The 19,037-nt window shown below is 57.5% G+C and overlaps 1 protein-coding gene across 1 annotated transcript in view; it reads right to left on the bottom strand.

The window, feature by feature from the left end:
• The window catches only part of MRPL11 (mitochondrial ribosomal protein L11), a 13,721-nt gene extending 13,350 nt beyond the window's left edge, over positions 1–371 (bottom strand). The window contains exon 1 of the mRNA XM_034777216.1: positions 221–371. The gene's annotated coding sequence lies outside the window, so the exon portion shown is untranslated. The remainder of the gene's footprint in view (positions 1–220) is intronic.
• Between the last annotated feature and the right edge of the window lie 18,666 nt (positions 372–19,037).

The following is a 19,037-nucleotide window of genomic DNA, read 5'->3' as shown; positions in this document are numbered from 1 at the left end:
ATCCCCTGTACGCGCCCTAACCCTACGCCTCAGTCCCCCCCGATCCCCTGGCTCTCGATACAGCTCAGCCCCCCCATCCGCCCTCACCATACAGCTCAACCTCCTTCGCGTCCCACCACCGCATGGCCCCTGCCTGGCTCTTGCCCTGTGCTCCCCACCCATGGCCATTCCCCAAACCTCAGCCTCCCTTCCCCATTGCCCCACGCGCCCCAGAACTCACCCTGGGCTCAGCCCCTAATATCAACTCCACTCGCCGCTCTCAGCGCAGCCTGGGCGCAGACATATTGGGGCAAGAGACTCGGCGAACGGCATGCCGGGAGCTGTAGTTCCCTTTGGTCCGTCCCCGTGCATGCCCAAATGTATGCTGGGAGTTGTAGTTCTCACTAGCCCTTCCTGTGCAATCCCACGTGCATGCCGGGGGTTATGGTTCCTCCCTCCACGTGCATACTGGGAACTGAAGTCTTCCCCACCCCTACATGTGCTGATATAGGTGCATGCTGGGATTGGTAGTTCCCATCCCAAAAGACAGACAGACAGACACACACACACACCTCCCCCCTTTGTTTTATTCTAGAGAGCAGCTCGATCCATCCAAGCTTGCTAGTCCTTTTCAGTAAGCCAGGGTGTTCCAAGCTACTTCTCTCACCTTCTTCAGGCTTTGTAGCAAATACGGAGCTCGATTCCCAAAGGGCAGATTCCCTGTACACGCCATACTGAGGCAGTCTCCAGCAACGCAAACCCTAAACACTCACGAGTCTGGCCTTAAAACCCAGGAGAAGATCTTAAAAATCTCGAGATCTGTTTTTAATGTATATACATATGTGGGGGGTGGTATTTTTATTTGCCTTCTGATGTCTGAACCTTTATGGGGCACTTGGGGACAAGTTTTTTTCCACAATCAGGAGAGCTGACTTTCAATTGCTTATTTTAATGAAAGTTAAGATTCTTCTGTAATGCCAAAAGTCTGGGCGCTGGGGTTTTAAGGGAAAAAGCAAATATGAAACTCATGATAAAATCAGCAATGTGGGGTCTCTCTCTTCCACATATAGAAACTCTGGAATATTTGTTGGCCTGCCTTAAAGTAACCAGGAAGGCTGCTTGGCAAACAAACCTTACCCAGCTTTTCCCTCCTCTCCCCCCAAAAAACCCACACACCCTTTGTGTTGTTGAAATGTGCAGATTTCAGGTTTTCTCCCTGAAATGTTTTAACAAAAATAGATGTTTTTTGAAGGGGGCGGGGGGGGGGGGGCGGGAACGGAATTTTCATTTAGTCACAAAGCCATTTTTTTTGCTGGAAAAACACTGTTCTGAAAAACCTTCCACCAGCTTCAGGAACTTTCATAGGAAAGTCTGAGTGGTCCAGAGCAGCAGGAGAGCAAATGGCGAAACACAAATTGTTTTAGCATTGCAACTTCTAAGGTGCTGCCTGCAACCCCATTGCTTAGCTCCTGGTAGGCTTTACTTGCACCTTAGAGGGAAATTTACTCTGTTTCCATCCAGTGGCACTGAGACTTCTCCCACCAGCACTGGTTTCATCCTGGTGTAACCACACAGACATTGATGCGGTCACTCCTGATTTACCTGGCTGCCAAGGGACAGGAGAACCAGGCTCAATGCCATTGGATGGGTTAAAGGGCCCGATCCTTAGCAGGCATAAATCCTCTAGCTCTTTTTACACCAGCCGAGGATCTGGTCCCAAACATTTTGCAAACCCAGCTGTTGTTTAGATCGTCCCATCCAGTTTTGGCCAGGGGCAAGAAGAGAGAGGGTGCTTGGCAGGAGTAGCACAATGCATCCTGGGAGGTGGGGGAGGATGTGACTGTGAGGTGCTTAGGCGGATACCCCCCAAAGCTCCTGCTTCTCCATTCTGGCCTGCTTCCACAGGCGGTGGTGCCAAGTCTGAGCCCACCCCCACACCTTCCCACCCCAAGCTCTGAGGCCTACGGGGCTCCCAGAAGAGGCCTGCCAGGCCTGACTCCTGATACCTGTGGGAGCGTTGGCATCAGCAATTGTCATACACATGCTGTGTGACACACACACTGAGGTGGACAGGGGGAGTTAAGCCATCAAAACCACACCATCTTGTTTAAAAAACCAGGATTTTTCAGGATCTGACTCATACGTTTTTTCATCTCTTGAGGTTGGTAATACTGCCCCCTCTCCCTCCCTGCATGCACAGTGCCCCCTGATGGCTGCCACAGACCCTAATGCCAGGCCTGCCTGGCACTGACTGGTCACTGACTGACTGGTCACTAGCTGTGACACCCCCCATAATAGTGATCTTGTGGCCTGGAAGGATCCCCACGGACATACTCACAGCTGGGACCTGCCCCCAAGAGTCCCACTGCTTCATTCCCAGACACGGGGCAGGGCCACCCATACAGGGGCCAGGGGATTACAAGACCAGGGCTGAGCCATTTTCTGTACCCAGCGCATGACCCTTCCTCCCCTCCCCTTGTGGGCACCTTCTGCTAGTCCTGATATCTCTGGTGCTAAGTAGGGGATGGGCCTCACCTGAGGATCATGGGATCCACCAGCAACATGGGGCTGGGCTGGGTCTCCCCTGACAGTGTCTCTCTCTCAGCAGCCAGGTTGCTGAGCTGCCCTGGCACTGACGCTGTCCAGCCCCAGGTGCCAGATTCCCAACCCCCCCAGTACAGATGGGCACTGGCCTGATCCCTACCAGTCAGGGCTCTGTCTCTCTCCCTCCCCATTCGATCACTCCCGATTAATCAGCTTGTCTCACTCAGTGCCCACAGTCCCCCAGTGCATTCTGTCTCCCCTGCTCCTCTGACCCAGCCCCTGACTGCGAAAGATTCCCCACCCTCCCACAATGCGGTATTATAAACTCCCTGCCTACCTTGGGCCCCTTTGCCCCCCATGGCCTCTCCACTCAGTTCCCTTCTGGGAGAGTTTATTGCCTGAAGTGCCACCCACACGCTCCGAGGGCTCTGGACAATCAGAGCCCTGCACTCTGGGAGGAGGGGCGGCGGCCCCAGGACAGGGTCACACACTGCACACTGAGGCACAGGGATCCCTCAGTCCATGTGTCACTCCCACCCTGGTGGCTGGCTTCACAGCACTGTCTCTGGGTCTCTCTGCGCCCCCCGAAGGCCAGGCACGGTGAATCTCGCGTCCCAGATTGCCCCCGTCTCACTGGGACCTGCAGGGGCTGGATCCCTCCCTCAGTCGTAGAAGTCGTCTTGGTCGTCCGGGCTCTGGTCCTTCCTCAGTGACGTTTCCAGGCCTGCTCCCAGCTCCTCCGAGTCACTCCAGAACCCTGTGCAGGTAAAGTGGGGTAAGCAGGTGTGGCCAGGAATCCTGGGTTCTGTTCCCACCTCTGGAGGACACACAGATCTAGTGGTCTTAGGCGGGGGGGCTGGGAGCCAGAACTCCTGGGTTCTATTCCCAGCTCTGTATTAACCTGTCTCTCTCCGTGGACACTTCCTCACCTGTGACACTGCTTGCTGCAGGCCCCCGCGGGGGTGTCCTGGGGGAGGAAGCACAAACACAGACGGGTCAGGGAACTCCCAGCTGGGGGCACCTCGACCTGCCCCAAGGGGACCATTCTGAAAGCAGATGGATCCCAGCCTCCATGGCCCATCCAGCCGCTTCCCTCTGGCCCAGGGAGGGGCCTGTGCTATACCAAGGACCATGGAAATGAGGCCAACCTGCCTCCCCCTTTGGGGGCTGCCTGCTCCCCACCCCCTCCACAGCGAAGGCCACCCCATGACAGGTCCTCGTGCCCTGGCCCTTTAAATGAGACAAATACCCTAACCACATGGTTCCCCCTTTCACCCAGTTCATGAATCAATTGCTTCCCCTTCCCAAGCAGACAGCAAATTCACATGGGGTTAATTAGTGCTCCTGGGTGGGGGTGTGAGTCTGCCCCGCTAGGGACTGGGTGGAGACCTGGCAAACTTATCTCATGCACAGGAGGATTCAGACAGAAGCCACTGCCCCCTAGAGGGGAAAGGCCCCAGATCCCATTCCCTGCCCCTGAGGCAGTCAGTCTCCCCCACTGTGATAGAGGAGTGCACCTCTGTATTCAGACCCTACACACTATTGCACTAATATTTGTACATGGATTGCCATGTGAGGTATCATTTGAATACTCATAGCTTGCTGATCAGTAATATCAGGGTAAAATGCATGCAGTAACATTATGTGTTCAGTTATGAACATAAGCTGAAATCATGACTGAAGTGTGTTCCCAGATAAGTCTGCGGAGCGGCTAAAACAATTTCTCAAAGACAAAGGCTATGGGTACGCTACAGCTTGTGTCGGCATAACTTATGTCACTCAGAGGATCGCTCAGCTTCTCTTGCAGACACAGCTACTGCCGCTCCGGGCTACATTGGAGAGCTTACAGCCATCGGTGGAGCTGCACTGCTGTGAACTCTCTAGTGTAGCCATGCCCAAAGTGCAAGCCAACGCCCCAGCCAGGCGTCAACAAGGCTGATGGGTTATCACAGGAAAGGGAGACAGGGACAAAGAGATCTGCATCTTAAGAAACAGCCTCAGGTCTCCTTCCTCCCCCAGCCTCCCTGTCTCTTGGTTCGCAGCTGGAAATGCTTTTCAAAGCAGGACTGAAACTATAAAAAGGAGGGGCAACCCACCTCCCCAACACCACCCTCCCTGCCTATCTCATTCTCCACCTCTGAGAAGACAAAGGAAACAGCTATTGGACACTGGGGGAGACGTTGGCAACCCTCCAAGGGGTCCTGACCGGAAGAGTTCGGTCAGTAATGCTGTGGGAAGTATGTGGTGAGAAACTTTGCTTTCTATAGCTGGTTAAGTCGGCACTAGAAAGCGTTTTATCTTTATTTTTCTTGTAACCATGTCTGACTCCTATGCCTCATTGCTCATACTCACTTGAAATCTCTTTGTAGTTAATAAACGTGTTTTATCTAATCCAGTGTGGTTAAGTTGAAGTGTCTGGGTAATGCCATACAGGATGGCAAGTTGTGTATATATTACTCCCTTAAAGAAATAATGGACTTAATCTATTTGGACTGTCCAGGAAAGGGCTGGGCAGTACACGACATACATTTTGTGGCGGGGGAGGAAATCTGGGACTGGGAGTATGTTGGGGTCACCCGGCAGAGGTAACTGAGGCTGGTAAAAGCCAGAGTGCAACCCAAGCATGGCTGGCAGGCTGCAGTTACACACAGAGAGTCCGGGCATGAGCTGCATGCTGGAAGGCTGTTTGTGAGCAGCCCAGATGGGAGCCGCTGCAGCAACGTATTGTAAGAGACCCAAGGTTGCCTAGCAACCCCTCACTGGTCTGGACTGCTCCCCAGTATGTTGCACCCACCCTGGGGCCAGACCAGAGCAGGTGCCCTCGAGAAGGGAAAGGCCCCATGTCCCATCACCAACCATGGAACTGGATTCCCTGGAAAGACTCCAGCTCCTCCTTCTGAGAGGAGGGAAGAGCTGGACTGGACTTTGTCTACAGAACCTGCCCTGTCTTTTGCCCATTGTACCTTGGCCACTGGGTGGTGCTGGCGGGCGGCGCCTCAACCACCTTGACTTTCCTTGACCCTTCCTCCAAGTGAGGGCTCCTCTGGCTGCCTCTCCTCCACTCATGGCTCTCCGACGATCTCCTCTTCACCCTGCAAAGGGCAGACCATGGCGGGGGCTCAGCAGCCAGCTCCTGCCGAGAGCCTAGCCAGCTACTCTGCCCTATTCAGGTGCTGATCCCACCCCCGTCAGCGCGGTATCAGGGCTGCTCCCAGCTGTGCACTGAGGTTGGTACCCATGCGATGCATTCCCTCTCCTCCCCTCCCCTCCCCGGAATGGGTGTGCAGTTGCCTGGATTGGTCTGGTGGAGTGTGGTGTAAATGCCATGCTGCTCTGCATTTATATCAGAGCAGGCTGACGATGCTTAGTCCCTTGGGGGGCAACTTGTTCCATAGTCCCCCAGTATTTATCCACTCAGTGCCATGGGCAGAACCCTGGAGTCCACCTGCTCTAACCCACCAGACCCCACTCCCCTACTAGAGCGGGGGACAGAACCCAGGAGCCCTGGCTCCCAGCCCCCTGCTCTAACCACTAGACCCCTCTTCTTGTACTGTACTAGGAATCATGTTTAGCTGAGCTGGGGGCAGGGTTGGCCTGGCTTTGCTCACCCTGCAGAGACCTCCCCTGTGGTGGATGCCTGCTGCAAATTCACACTGAGGGGCCTCCCCAGGGACTATAGGCCATACAGGGCCTCTGACACATGCGGGAGCATGAGCCAGATTGCACACCCAGTCTGCAGCCACAGGCATCTCCCCTGGCAGAGAAATCTGTATCACTGCCGTTCAGCCTTGGGCGAGTAGAGGGCACTCTGGGATCAGGGTGTTTTCATTAGCCTGGGCTGGGAAAGGGAAGGAAATTCTCTGCCTCTGCTCCAGCCTCTTTATACCTGGGTGTAACCTGTCACATTGACTGCAAGGGGAGAGTGCTCCCTACTGAGTCCCCACCCCCCTCCCCGCAGCATAGCGCCCCCTAGGGTTCAGCACTGACTGCAAGGGAAGAGCACACTATGGAGCACCTGTCCTGATCCCTGCAGCACTGTGCCCCCTAGTGCCACACTCAGACATGGGGAACACAGGATTCATGGCCGATCCCCACCTTGGTTCTGTTGCGTTTCCTTGGGGAGCCAAAGCAGCTTCTATGTCTTCATCCCCTTCACTCTCTGCTTCCTCCTCCTCCCAGGTTGAAAGCTGTCCTAGATCTGTAGAAGGAGATGCAGAAGCTGAAATTCTCGGGTGGGGTGGCAGGGGCTGGACAGGGGGCAGCGTTGGGACAAAGGATTGTGAGGGAGGGAGAATATAAGGCTGAGGGACCTTAGATCTGATCCAGGGGAAATACCAGGCTGGCTGGGCCCAGGGTAGGTTTGCCAGGCGTCCAGTTTTCAATCGCAACTCCCAGTTGAAAAGAGATCCTGGCAGCTCTGGTCAGCACTGACCGGGCCATTAAAAGTCCAGTCAGTGGCGCAGCGGAGCTAAGGCAGGCTCCCTGCCTGCCCTGGCTCCGTGCAGCTCCTGGAAATAGCCAGCATTTCCCTCTGGCTCCTAGGTGGAGGCGCAACCACGGGGGCTCCGCGCGCTGCCCCTGCCCTGAGTGCCAGCTCTGCAACTCCCATTGATCGGGAACAGCGGCCAATGGGAGTTGGGGGCGGGGAGGGTATGTGCCTGCAGACAGGGGCAGCATGCAGAGCCCCTGGCCACGCCTCTGCCTAGGAGCTGGAGAAAAATGCTGGCCGCTTCCAGGAGCCACCTGAGGTAAGTGCTGCCCAGAGCCTGCATCCCGCATACCTGCACACCCCAATCCCCTGCCCCAGCCCTGAGCCCCCTCCCACACCTAATCTCCCTCCTGAATCCTGCACCTCGAACCCTCTCCTGCACCCCAACCCCCTGCCCCAGCCCTGAGCCCTCTCCTGTACCCCAGGAATGGAGTGAGCAGAGGCGGGGCCTCGGAGAAGGGGCGGGGCAGGGACGGGGAAAGGGTGTTTGGTTTTCTGCAATCGGAATGTGGGCAACCCTAGCCCAGGGGTCGAACCCTAGCAGGAGGGGGGATACCAGGCTGGCTGGGCCCAGGGGTCGGACCGAGGGGGGATACCAGGTTGGATAAACCATTGGGTCTGATTGGTGGTGGCTGGGCTGGAATTCTGGTCTGGATGGGCCGTGGGTCTAACTCAGGGATGCCGAGTTCGGGGATACCAGCCTCCTCACTCACTCTGTGGGGACTCTGGGGTGTGGCTGTTCCAGGCAGGGGTCTCTCTGCCACGGCCCCTAAAATGAGATGGGGAGACGGGTTAAAGGGGAGGATTCACTGGGACTCATGGCCCGTGGGGGGTGGGTAAGAAAAGGACTCACCTGCCCTGCCCAACAGTGCCTGGGCCCCCCTGGGCACCGGCTCCCAGGGCACCCAGCACCAAGTCGCTGTCTGCATCCTCCTCCTGCACACGGCCTTCTGTGCCCCCCACCGCCGGGCCCTCGCTGCCCTCCTCCTCCTCTCCTCCCTCCTGACCCCCTTGCTGTCCCTCCAGGCCTTCCTCCTCCTCGCTGCCTTCCTCCTCCTCACCCTGCTCCCGGCCCCTCCACCCCACCAGGCCCTCTTCCTCCTCGCTGCCCTCCTCACTCTCCTCCTCTTTGGCCCCATCCTGGTCCCCCAGCCCTTTCGGCGGGCCTTCCTCCTCCTCGCTGCCCTCTTCCTCCTCACCCTGCTCCTGACCCCCCCACCCTACCAGACCTTCCTCCTCCTCCTTCTTGGCCCCATCCTGGCCCCCCAGCCCCTTCGACGGGCCTTCCTCCTCCTTGCTGCCCTCCTCCTCCTCCTCACTCCCCTGCCCACCTGCTAGGCTTTCCTCACCCTCCATCTCCTCATCCTCACCACTCTCTTGGCCCTTCTGCCCCCACACCAGGTCTTCCTCCTCCTTGCTGTCCTCCTCCTTGTTCCCCTGACTCCCTGCCAGACCTTCCTCTTCCTGGCCCCTCCTCTCCACCAGGCCTTCCTCATCCTCCCCCCGATTTGCTGATGCCTGGACACGCTCCAAAGCGGAGCATTCCTTGCTCCCCCTCCCCTCTGCCTCCCCCTCCTCCCCTGCCCCTCCAGAGCCTTCCTCCCCATTGCCCTCCTCATCCTTCTCCCCTGCCTCCTGGCCCCCCGGCCTCCCCACCAGGCCTTCATTCCCCTCCTCATCTTCCTCCCTCTCTTGGCCCCCCAATTCCCCTGCCAGACCTTCCTCTTCCTCCTCCTCCTTCTGTGTCTGCCCCATGGCTGAGCGTCCCTCCCCTCCCTCCAGCTGCCCTACCCCCTGGATGGGAACCTGCCCTCCCTCTCTCTTCAGCTGCGCCCCTTCTCCACAATCCCTGTTCCCCCCTGGCTGTCTCACTCTGACACTCAGCCTCCGCCTTGGCTTCCCCGGAGACTCTTCTGGCCTGTTATCCCCTGCCTGCTCCCCCCATGGCTCCTGGTGCCAGCTCCTGCTCCCCCACTGATCCAGGGCTGTGGTGTCTCCTCCTGGCTTCTCCTTGCACCACAGTCTTGGGACCCTAGGGATGAGAGACAGAGTCTGAGCACAGGATGAGACCGCTAGGCACAAGTCCTTGTGGTCCACCCCAGAGGCACCTGTATCTTAGCATAGAGTGAGGGATCCCTGTACAAACAGCCCCAGTGGCCCACCCCAGAGCCAGCTGCATCTCAGTGCAGGGCGAGGGATCCCTGTATAAACAGCCCCCGCACCTCACCCCAAAGGTGGCTGCATAGTGGGATGGGTGATGCACCATTCCTTGGGGTTCTCTTCAATGGCTGGGAACCTTGGGGGGATTCCAGGGAGGTACCTGTCCCAGGACTCCTCACAGGCTGTCTCTGTGCTGTCCTGCTCCCAGGCTCCTCTCCACAACAGCCTCCTGGAGGCCCTGTTAGCTGCCCGGTGTCGGTGCCTCACCCCAGAGCTGGCGGCGTCTTCGGTGTGTGTCCCAGCTCCTGCACGTGCCCTGGTCTGCGTGGGCTGGGGGCGAGTCCCTGGAAGGGAGGGGAGTGAAGCTGGTACAGGCTACAGCTGCCAGGCTGGGCATGGCCAGGGCCAGGGCTGCCCAGCGAAGTGCCCGATCCCCTCCCAACTCCATGCCACAGGATTGCAGCAGAGCCAGCAACTGTGCCAGGCCCTGGAGGGAGGCAAAGGCCACAAGCAGCTCATTTGTAGCACAGAGCCTCCTCCCCCCCCACCTGCAGACCCCCTCCAGCGCCCCCCCGAATCCCCTCCCCAAGCCTTGCCACCCCACAGAGCCCCCTAAGCCACCCTGTCACCCATCTGCAAGGCTTCATTGCCCTGGCCTTTACCCAGTCTCCTGGGAGGACACCTATTTCTCTGACAGCCCCAAGCTTAGCCTTTCCCAGGGCGAGTGCCACAGCTCTCCGACTCCTTCGGACTCCAGGCTCTGGTTTGTCACTGTGCGCGCTGAGCTCAGACCCCATAAATGCTTCCACCTCCCTCCTGCCTTGCCATCTGAAGCGGGTGCCCCTGCGGACAGACTCTGCCGTCTCACTCCCTCACCAGATCCCAGAGCCTTGGGTTGTTTAGTCAAATGGTGGGGGCCTATACTGGGGTCTAGGGATGGTTCCAAAAGGTCTTATTGCTAATGTGTGAACTGCTTCTTGACCTGCTGCTCACAAACAGGGAAGAACTAGTAGGGGAAGCAAAAGTGGATGGGAACCTGGGAGGCAGTGACCATGAGATGGTCGAGTTCAGGATCCTGACAAAAGGAAGAAAGGAGAGCAGCAGAATACGGACCCTGGACTTCAGAAAAGCAGACTTTGACTCCCTCAGGGAACAGATGGGCAGGATCCCCTGGGAGAATAACATGAAGGGCAAAGGGGTCCAGGAGAACTGGCTGTATTTTAAGGAATCCTTATTGAGGTTGCAGGAACAAACCATCCCGATGTGTAGAAAGAATAGTAAATATGGCAGGCGACCAGCTTGGCTAAACAGTGAAATCCTTGCTGATCTTAAATGCAAAAAAGAGGCTTATAAGAAGTGGAAGATTGGACAAATGACCAGGGAGGAGTATAAAAATATTGCTCAGGCGTGCAGGAGTGAAATCAGGAAGGCCAAATCACACTTGGAGTTGCAGTTAGCAAGAGATGTTAAGAGTAACAAGAAGGGTTTCTTCAGGTATGTTAGCAACAAGAAGAAAATCAAGGAAAGTGTGGGCCCCTTACTGAATGAGGGAGGCAACCTAGTGACAGAGGATGTGGAAAAAGCTAATGTACTCAATGATTTTTTTGCCTCTGTCTTCACGCACAAAGTCAGCTCCCAGATTGCTGCACTGGGCAGTACAGCATGGGGAGAAGGTGACCAGCCCTCTGTGGAGAAAGAAGTGGTTCAGGACTATTTAGAAAAACTGGACGTGCACAAGTCCATGGGGCTGGATGCGCTGCATCCGAGGGTGCTAAAAGAGTTGGCGGGTGAGATTGCAGAGCCATTAGCCATTATTTTTGAAAACTCATGGCGATCGGGGGAGGTCCCGGCTGACAGGAAAAAGGCTAATGTAGTGCCCATCTTTAAAAAAGGGAAGAAGGAGGATCCGGGGAACTACAGGCCAGTCAGCCTCACCTCAGTCCCTGGAAAAATCATGGAGCAGGTCCTCAAGGAATCAATTATGAAACATTTAGAGGAGAGGAAAGTGATCAGGAAAAGTCAGCATGGATTCACGAAGGGGAAGTCGTGCCTGACTAACCTAATTGCCTTCTATGATGAGATAACTGGCTCTGTGGATGAGGGGAAAGCAGTGGATGTGTTATTTCTTGACTTTAGCAAAGCTTTTGATACGGTCTCCCACAGTATTCTTGCCACCAAGTTAAAGAAGTATGGGCTGGATGAATGGACTGTAAGGTGGATAGAAAGCTGGCTAGATCGTCGGGCTCAACGGGTAGTGATCAATGGCTCCATGTCTAGTTGGCAGCCGGTTTCAAGTGGAGTGCCCCAAGGGTCGGTCCTGGGGCCGGTTTTGTTTAATATCTTTATTAATGATCTGGAGGATGGTGTGGACTGCACTCTCAGCAAGTTTGCAGATGACACTAAACTAGGAGGCGTGGTAGATACACTAGAGGGTAGGGATCGGATACAGAGGGACCTAGACAAATTAGAGGATTGGGCAGAAAAAAACCTGATGAGGTTCAACAAGGACAAGTGCAGAGTCCTGCACTTAGGACGGAAGAATCCCATGCACTGCTACAGACTAGGGACCGAATGGCTAGGTAGCAGTTCTGCTGAAAAGGACCTAGGGGTCACAGTGGACGAGAAGCTGGATATGAGTCAACAGTGTGCTCTTGTTGCCAAGAAGGCTAACGGCATTTTGGGCTGTATAAGTAGGGGCATTGCCAGCAGATCGAGGAACGTGATCGTTCCCCTTTATTCGACATTGGTGAGGCCTCATCTGGAATACTGTGTCAAGTTTTGGGCCCCACAGTACAAGAAGGATGTGGAAAAATTGGAAAGAGTCCAGCGGAGGGCAACAAAAATGATTAGGGGTCTGGAGCACATGACTTATGAGGAGAGGCTGAGAGAACTGGGATTGTTTAGTCTCCAGAAGAGAAGAATGAGGGGGGATTTGATAGCAGCCTTCAACTACCTGAAGGGGGGTTCCAAAGAGGATGGAGCTCGGCTGTTCTCAGTGGTGGCAGATGACAGAACAAGGAGCAATGGTCTCAAGTTGCAGTGGGGGAGGTCCAGGTTGGATATCAGGAAAAACTATTTCACTAGGAGGGTGGTGAAACACTGGAATGCGTTACCTAGGGAGGTGGTGGAGTCTCCTTCCTTGGAGGTTTTTAAGGCCCGGCTTGACAAAGCCCTGGCTGGGATGATTTAGCTGGGAATTGGTCCTGCTTTGAGCAGGGGGTTGGACTAGATGACCTCTTGAGGTCCCTTCCAACTCTGATATTCTATGATTCTATGATTCTATGCCCCCTTAGGCTCGTCGCAGGAGAAGGGGCTGGGGTGTGCAGCAGACCCAGGGGGATGTATATGGGGTTGCCACTCTGATGGGAGATATTGCCACAAAGGGGGTAAAGGGGCAGGTGTCACTGCGCTGGATTCTTTGTCAGACCTGGGGGGGGCCAGACCAGTTCTGTGGAATCTGCTCGCATGAGCTCAGGCTGTGGTTAGTGGATCAGCAGCTGTGTAGCACGGGTCGTTCGGCAGATGAGATCATAGCCAGTAGGTCTGGCTCGGAGTAAAAACCAAAGGTGGGGACTGGCCCAAGTTGGGGACGCACAAAGGGTTCACTTGGGGGCTTAGGGCAAACCTGAACTGGGGGGAATGGTTGACTCCTGTCGCGGGATCCTAAAGTCCTGAGGTGCAAGGCTGTAGCTGAATAGGACATGAGTGGGCAGGCAAGCTGCTCGCGGGTCAGGACTATGGGGTGTAACTGGCTGGGGCCTGCACCTCCAGAGGGAAGATCCATTTCCCCAGCCTTTGGGGGCCTGGATAGACCTGAGGCTCATCAGCAGAAGGCCTCTGGGCTAACCCATATGGAGGGTGATGTGCCCGGGGTGGGGCTCAGCCCTCAGGTCCAGCGGGCTTGCCCTTGGGACAGCTGGTGCCTCAGCCCCAGAGAGATGGATGAGAGGAGGGCCCAGGGGGTGGGAGACATGGTGCCGAGGTAACACTCCCCTGCTCCAATGGAGCAGCCTGGATCAGTTTGGACCCAACGAGTATCTAACCCCAAGGGGGGCTGGCCCCTGGTTAAGGTGCCTGCAGTGAAGACACATTGAAATGGGGTACCAAGGAGGGGCCCTGAGTGGGGTGTATAAACCCTGCTCTGCCACAGTCGTTAAGGGCCGACTAGCTCCCCGCAGCTGTGGCTAACTGGCTGACCAGTGAGGCTTGGGACAAGAGGCTGCTGCCCAGGCTAGTGGGAGGGGGGTTTGCCAGCGAGGCTCAGGGATTCCCAGTGTCAAACTGGAGGGGCAGCAGGAGCTGGGGTGAGGCTGTTGCGGGAGACCTGCCAAGCCGAAGGGGGCTCCCCTTCCCCTTCACAAGCCGGCAGAAGGCTGGCCCCTGGATGGAATATGGCAGAAGGATTTGCAGGCAGAGGGAGCTGGAAGGCTGAGCCACCTCTGAAAGGCCAGGGGCCTGGGGGCAGGTCAGAGGGTTGAGTTTCCGCCCCGCACAGGATTCCAGCAAATCTGGCTGCTTCGGCCCCCTGCCTTTTCCAGGCTGAGCTGATCCTGGCGTGCAGGCGACTAACGCTGCCTGGAGAGGGGAAGCCCCCGCTGGAGTCTCCATTCAGGTGGACTCGCTGTAGAGTGTGGGGAGAAGGGGCCTTTGGGTCTAGCAGAGACAGAGAGCTGCAGAGCTCGCCCTTGTGAAATGCCACGCCTAGGGCTTGGCAAAGAGGTAGGGCTCCTCCCAGGAGACTGGATGAAGGCTGGGGGATTGGACCCCACCCTCCAGAGACACATTAGCCCCCCAGCTACCCCACTCCTCATTCTCAGCCCCTAGAGCACCCTTCTTCCCACACCCCCACTCCCCTCCAGTGCTGCATGGACATGGCTGGGTGATGGCACCCGGTGGCCGGGATGTGCTGCACCCTCCATGTGCCCATCCACCCTCTGGACTCCCCACTTCTCAGGACAGGCCCCTGGGCCTCCCCACCAGGAGCAGCTCTCCTCTTGCTGCGGGTGCCAGGGGGGTGCCTGGAGCACTGCCACCCAGGAGAGCCCCGTCCCTCACCCACATGGACTCCCCAGGCGCACCATTTGATTCAGCTGTGTTGGGAAAGCGGAGACGATGTGGGGGGAGAAGTAGGGATGACTCCTGAGGGGGCATAGCAGCCAGCATCCTGTAGCCATGGTCCTTGGCGATGTGCCCTCTGTGGAGCCAGGATGTGCCAAGGGGGCCCCCTGTGGGCCTGGCTGCTAGGGGGCAGAGAAGAAAGAGGCATCAGCAGGGACAGGAGGACCCAGGAGTTCGGGCTCCCAGGACAAGCAGTATAGAGCAGGGACAGGAGGACCCAGGAGTCCGGGTGGGCTTCCAGGCTGAGCGGCACAGAACAGGGACAGGGCTATCTCCTTACCCTCCATGGGCCCAGCCCCATCTGCCCCTGTGGATGCAAGGAAGGCAGCAGGCTCTGGGGACTGTGTGGGGGAGATGGGATGAGGCCCCCAGGTCCGATACTGCAGATGGTTCATCCACTGTGTGGGGTCAGGGAGGTATCTCCCAGAGTGTGAGCGCAGAGGCAGGTCCAACGTCCAGGCGGAGACCCAGTCCTGGGGAGAGGGGGAAGAGAAATCAACCGAGTATCTGGATGATTCCAGAGCCCATCATGCTTCAAGGCAGAGCTCACGCTAAGCAGGGTTAGGCCAGGCCAGTGCTTTGGAGGGTGAGGGGGAGAACCCAAGAACTGTGGGGAGAGGGAAGGGCTGCAGGGAGGGGTGGGGGCACTCTCCCCTCACAGTCAGTGCCGGCCCCAATGCTCCAACACTCTGGTGCCAACTCCCTCTCGCCCAAGAGGTTTAGTGTGACTGGGCTGTGCCTACCTGGTGCTGAGGGACCTGGCCAGGGCTCCCTGCCTCCATCCTTGGGTGAAGAAGCAGCCGCTGCAGAAATTTGTCATAGTCCACCTGAGATGAGCAAGACAGGTATGCGACCCTCTGCCCTTGGTCCCACCACAGGCCCCATCTGGATCCCCCAGGGCTGAATTCCTTCCCCGGTGTCTCAGCATCCTCTCTTGCCCCATGGAATTACTGATTTCCACCCACCCTCTGCACTGATGGTGCTAAACCATCCTCTTTCCGGGAGGATAGAACCCAGGAGTTCACCCCCCCACACACACACACTAACCACTAGGCACCACTCCCCTCTGAGAACACGGGCTTGAAGCCAGGAGTCCTGATTCAGTCTATTTCTCTTGGGGTGCTGTCCCCTGTCTGAGTCTGACTCTCCCCGGATGCGGCTCTCTGTGATCAGCCCGCTCAGCAAGATGTCCTGGTGCTGAGCCCGTCTCACCTTCCTCCTCCTGACGGCATCTGTCCTGGCCCAGAGCAGCCCCAGCTGGGTCTCCAGGTGACCAAAGTCCTGCAGCAGTTGGCGGTTCCGGTCCCGCGCCTGGCGTTCCCGCACACACAGCTCCTGCCATACCCGGCACAGCTCAGCTGCCTGTGCTCCAGGGCTGTGGGGTGAGGCAGGGATGGGTCAGCTCCCACCTGGGCTGTTCCCTGATACACAGCACCCACAGGGACCCCCTAGGGCCTGCTTGCCCCACCCTGGGAGCAGGAGGCTCTGCCCCAGCAGGGGTCACCCCCACACTCACCTTGTCAGTTCCACCCCATCCTGCCAGCAGTACCCCCTAATCAGCTCCACCCCTCACCCGCACAGGGAGAGGCAGCAACACCCCCAGTTCCTGCTGCTGAGTGTGTGGGATGGGAGGGGGGATGGACGGATAGACGGTGACGGGGGTGAGCATGCAGGCTGGGTGGTTGGTGGGTGTGCGTGGAGAATGGAGGGAGTTGTAGGTTCATTCACAAATGTTAAGGCCAGAAGGGTCTTTTAGAGCCTCTAGGCCGACCTCCTGGATGGCCCAGGCCAGGGAGTGTCACCCTGATGCCCAGGCACTCGTGTCACTCAAGACTGTGCTGGTCCCTGGGGGATGGGGGTGGCAGCGGGCAGCAGTGCTGGTCTCTGCTGGGTGGGAAGGGTGGCAGCTGCAGCAGAGGGGAAGAGCTGTGATGGCCTCTATGGGGGGCTGGGCTGTGGAGGAGGGGGATAGTTCCCATCCCTGTGGAGGGATGGTGAAGGGGGGCTGTGCTGGTTCCTATGAGGGTGGGGGCCATACTGTGGCAGATGGAGCTGTGCTGGTTCCTATGTGGGGGCTGTGTTGGTTCCTATGGGGGTGGGGGGCATGCTGTGGCAGTTGGGGCTGTGCTGGTTCCTATGCGGGGGGGCTGTGCTGGTCTCTATGGGGGTGGGGGGCTGTGCTGGTTCCTATGAGGGTGTGGGGGAGCTGTGCCAGTCCCTGTGTGGAGAGATGGGGGCAGTGCCCGTACCTCCTCCGATGCCGCCTGTGGCTCTGTCCTGGGCCAGGCAGAGGGGAGGTCATCCCGGACGTGCTCCCTGTAATCAGCTCTGGGGACCACAAGGCTCCACTGGGAGGAGCTGCTGTGTCCGTCTGACCCACAGCCCAGTGTCTGTCTGAGCCAATCAAAGGAGGCCCCAGGGGATTAGTGAGAAAATCCCATTGCGAAGTCGGTTGCCCCCGCCCCTGCAGAGTCTCAGCCCCAGCTGTGGGGGGAGGACAGGGGGCTGAGAGGTGCTGGGCCCAGTGCATGGACCCTTCCCTTGCTCCCCTTCCCCCCTGCACCCTTCAGAAGTCTCTTACTCCCTCCCCTCACACCTCTGCATGGCAAGGTTAATCTCTGCAGCTGTACTTAGCTGGGCCCGCCTGCCAGTATAGGACCCAGGGGACCCCAAGGCCTATGCCCAGCTCTGGGATGTGACCAGCCGGGACTCCCACGCTCAGCAGGGCTGGGCTGGGACACCACAGGCATGGGACACAGCCAGGGCTGACCCCAATGCCATAGTGTGGTGCTAGGGGGTGCTGTGCTGTAGGGCGTGGGGTGGGGCGCAGTAGCGGGCCAGTCTCCCCTCCCAGTCAGTGCTGGTCCTAATGTCCCAATGCAGCTCTGAAATCTTCTCCCCCTTAGGGCTTAAATTAAATTCACTGTCCTTCCCCACTCCCTGTCACAAACCCACGTTCAGCTGTTAAACAGCCAGCCCCCTGCGCTCTACTCCAGAGGTGGCTGCATTTCAGGGCTGGGTGAGGGATCCTTACATAGAGAGCCCCTGTGCCCCACCCCAGAGACGGCTGCATCTCAGGATGTGAGCTATGCACAGTAGTAGCATTTATATTTGTGAAATCCTATTGCCACCGGGAGGCATTTATTGTCCTGAAATTGTGGGGAATCTGGGCAGATCTAATCTTTTTGCAGAAATCAGCTGCCTGAGGGCTGGGCTACGGAGCTTAACTGCGTCCCATATTCTCTGGGGGTGGCTGTGTGGTTCTGTGGCTGTGCATGCTTCTCTGCACTGGAGGGATGAGCCCGAAGCTTGGGAGGGTAAGAAATCTGTGATGATCATAAGCGTCAGTCCCGTATCTCCATGGCACAGGCCCGTGACTAGGCACTTGCCTAAGTCCCCCAGTGCTGGGGGATAGAAGATTACTTTTTAATCTGCATCAGTGCGCAGATTTTAGCATTATGTATCTCAGCCAGAACTGGTTCAGTTAGACTCTGGACACAGAGGGGCTGGTGTGCTGTCAATGTTATCAGTCCAATACTATCCTCCACCCTGCCACCCATCCGCCCTGGTATCCCCTCTTCCCTGCCGCCAATCCATCCTGGTATCCCCTCCACCGTGCCACCCCACATTAGAGCTGTGGGCCCATCCAGACAGGTCTTGCCCACCCTGCACATGGGACCGCCCCCATCAGCTCCCCGTTGTGCAGAAGCAAGGTCAGAGAGGTGTGCTCCTCGAGGGGCTGTAAATGGACCCCAATGAGTCCAATGATCCAGCCAGCCCTCATCCTCCTGGCCCAGCGGTGCCCCACCACCACCATTGGGGTGTCCACATCTCTGCAGGTCACTCATCCCACTCCCTGGAGCTATCGGCTGCCATGTCTTCACACTGCCATCTGTGCTGGCATGCTCAGTGTGGGATTGCTGGGGGGGAGGGGAGAGAGACAGCCTCTGCCCACATACCAGCCCCCCATTGCCTGCTCCCCTGAGCTAGCTAGTCCTGCTGCCCTGGGTCTGGTGCCCTCAAGAGGGGAAAAGGCCCATATCCCACTCCCTGGGCTGGGTACGGTCTATGGTGCAGGATGGTCCTTCGCCCTTTGCCAGGGATGTGTGAAGCCAGCTGCTGCCACTGGTGTCACTCTCTCACCTTTATGGTACAAGGGGGCAATTACTTGCTGCCCCCCTTGTCCTCCACTCTGTGACCCCCAACCCCATTCTGCATAAGAAGGTCCAGGAAAGGGGGGCACAAGATCCCTGGGGCACACAGTCTGACCACTAGATGCCCCCCTCACCCTGTACCAACATGCCCATTGCCTAGGCCTGCTGGGGGCATCTGTACCTCCCCTCTCCCTGCTACCTGCCAATGCCTCTTCCTTTGCCCCACACTGACCCCTTCTCTCCATGGCAGATCTCTGTGGTCCATGCCCCCTGGACTCCCTGCCAGGGACTTATGGGCAGGGGGACCCCTGTTCTTGCCTCAAGACCTCTGTTGGAGCTAGGCTGAGACCTAGCAAACCCAGCTCTGGGGGACCTGCTGGAAGGGGAGCAAGGGTTGGAGGCTGGGAATGAGGCACCTGGTCCCCTCTACCTGACAACACTCCTGCAGTGAGTCCAGCATCCATCGGTGCCAGCAAGCCAGTCACCATCCTCAAGAACCAGCCCTCAACTCCTCCCCAGACACAGCTGCATTGGTCCCTAGAGTCACGCTCAAGGTGTGTGCAACACATGCCATGTGTGCCTGACTGCCACCC

This window comes from Trachemys scripta, chromosome 7 (assembly GCF_013100865.1).
Source record: "Trachemys scripta elegans isolate TJP31775 chromosome 7, CAS_Tse_1.0, whole genome shotgun sequence".
Classification (NCBI taxonomy): domain Eukaryota; kingdom Metazoa; phylum Chordata; order Testudines; family Emydidae; genus Trachemys; species Trachemys scripta.
Note: the sequence above shows the minus strand (reverse complement) of the source record. Positions and strands in the feature narration are given on the sequence as shown.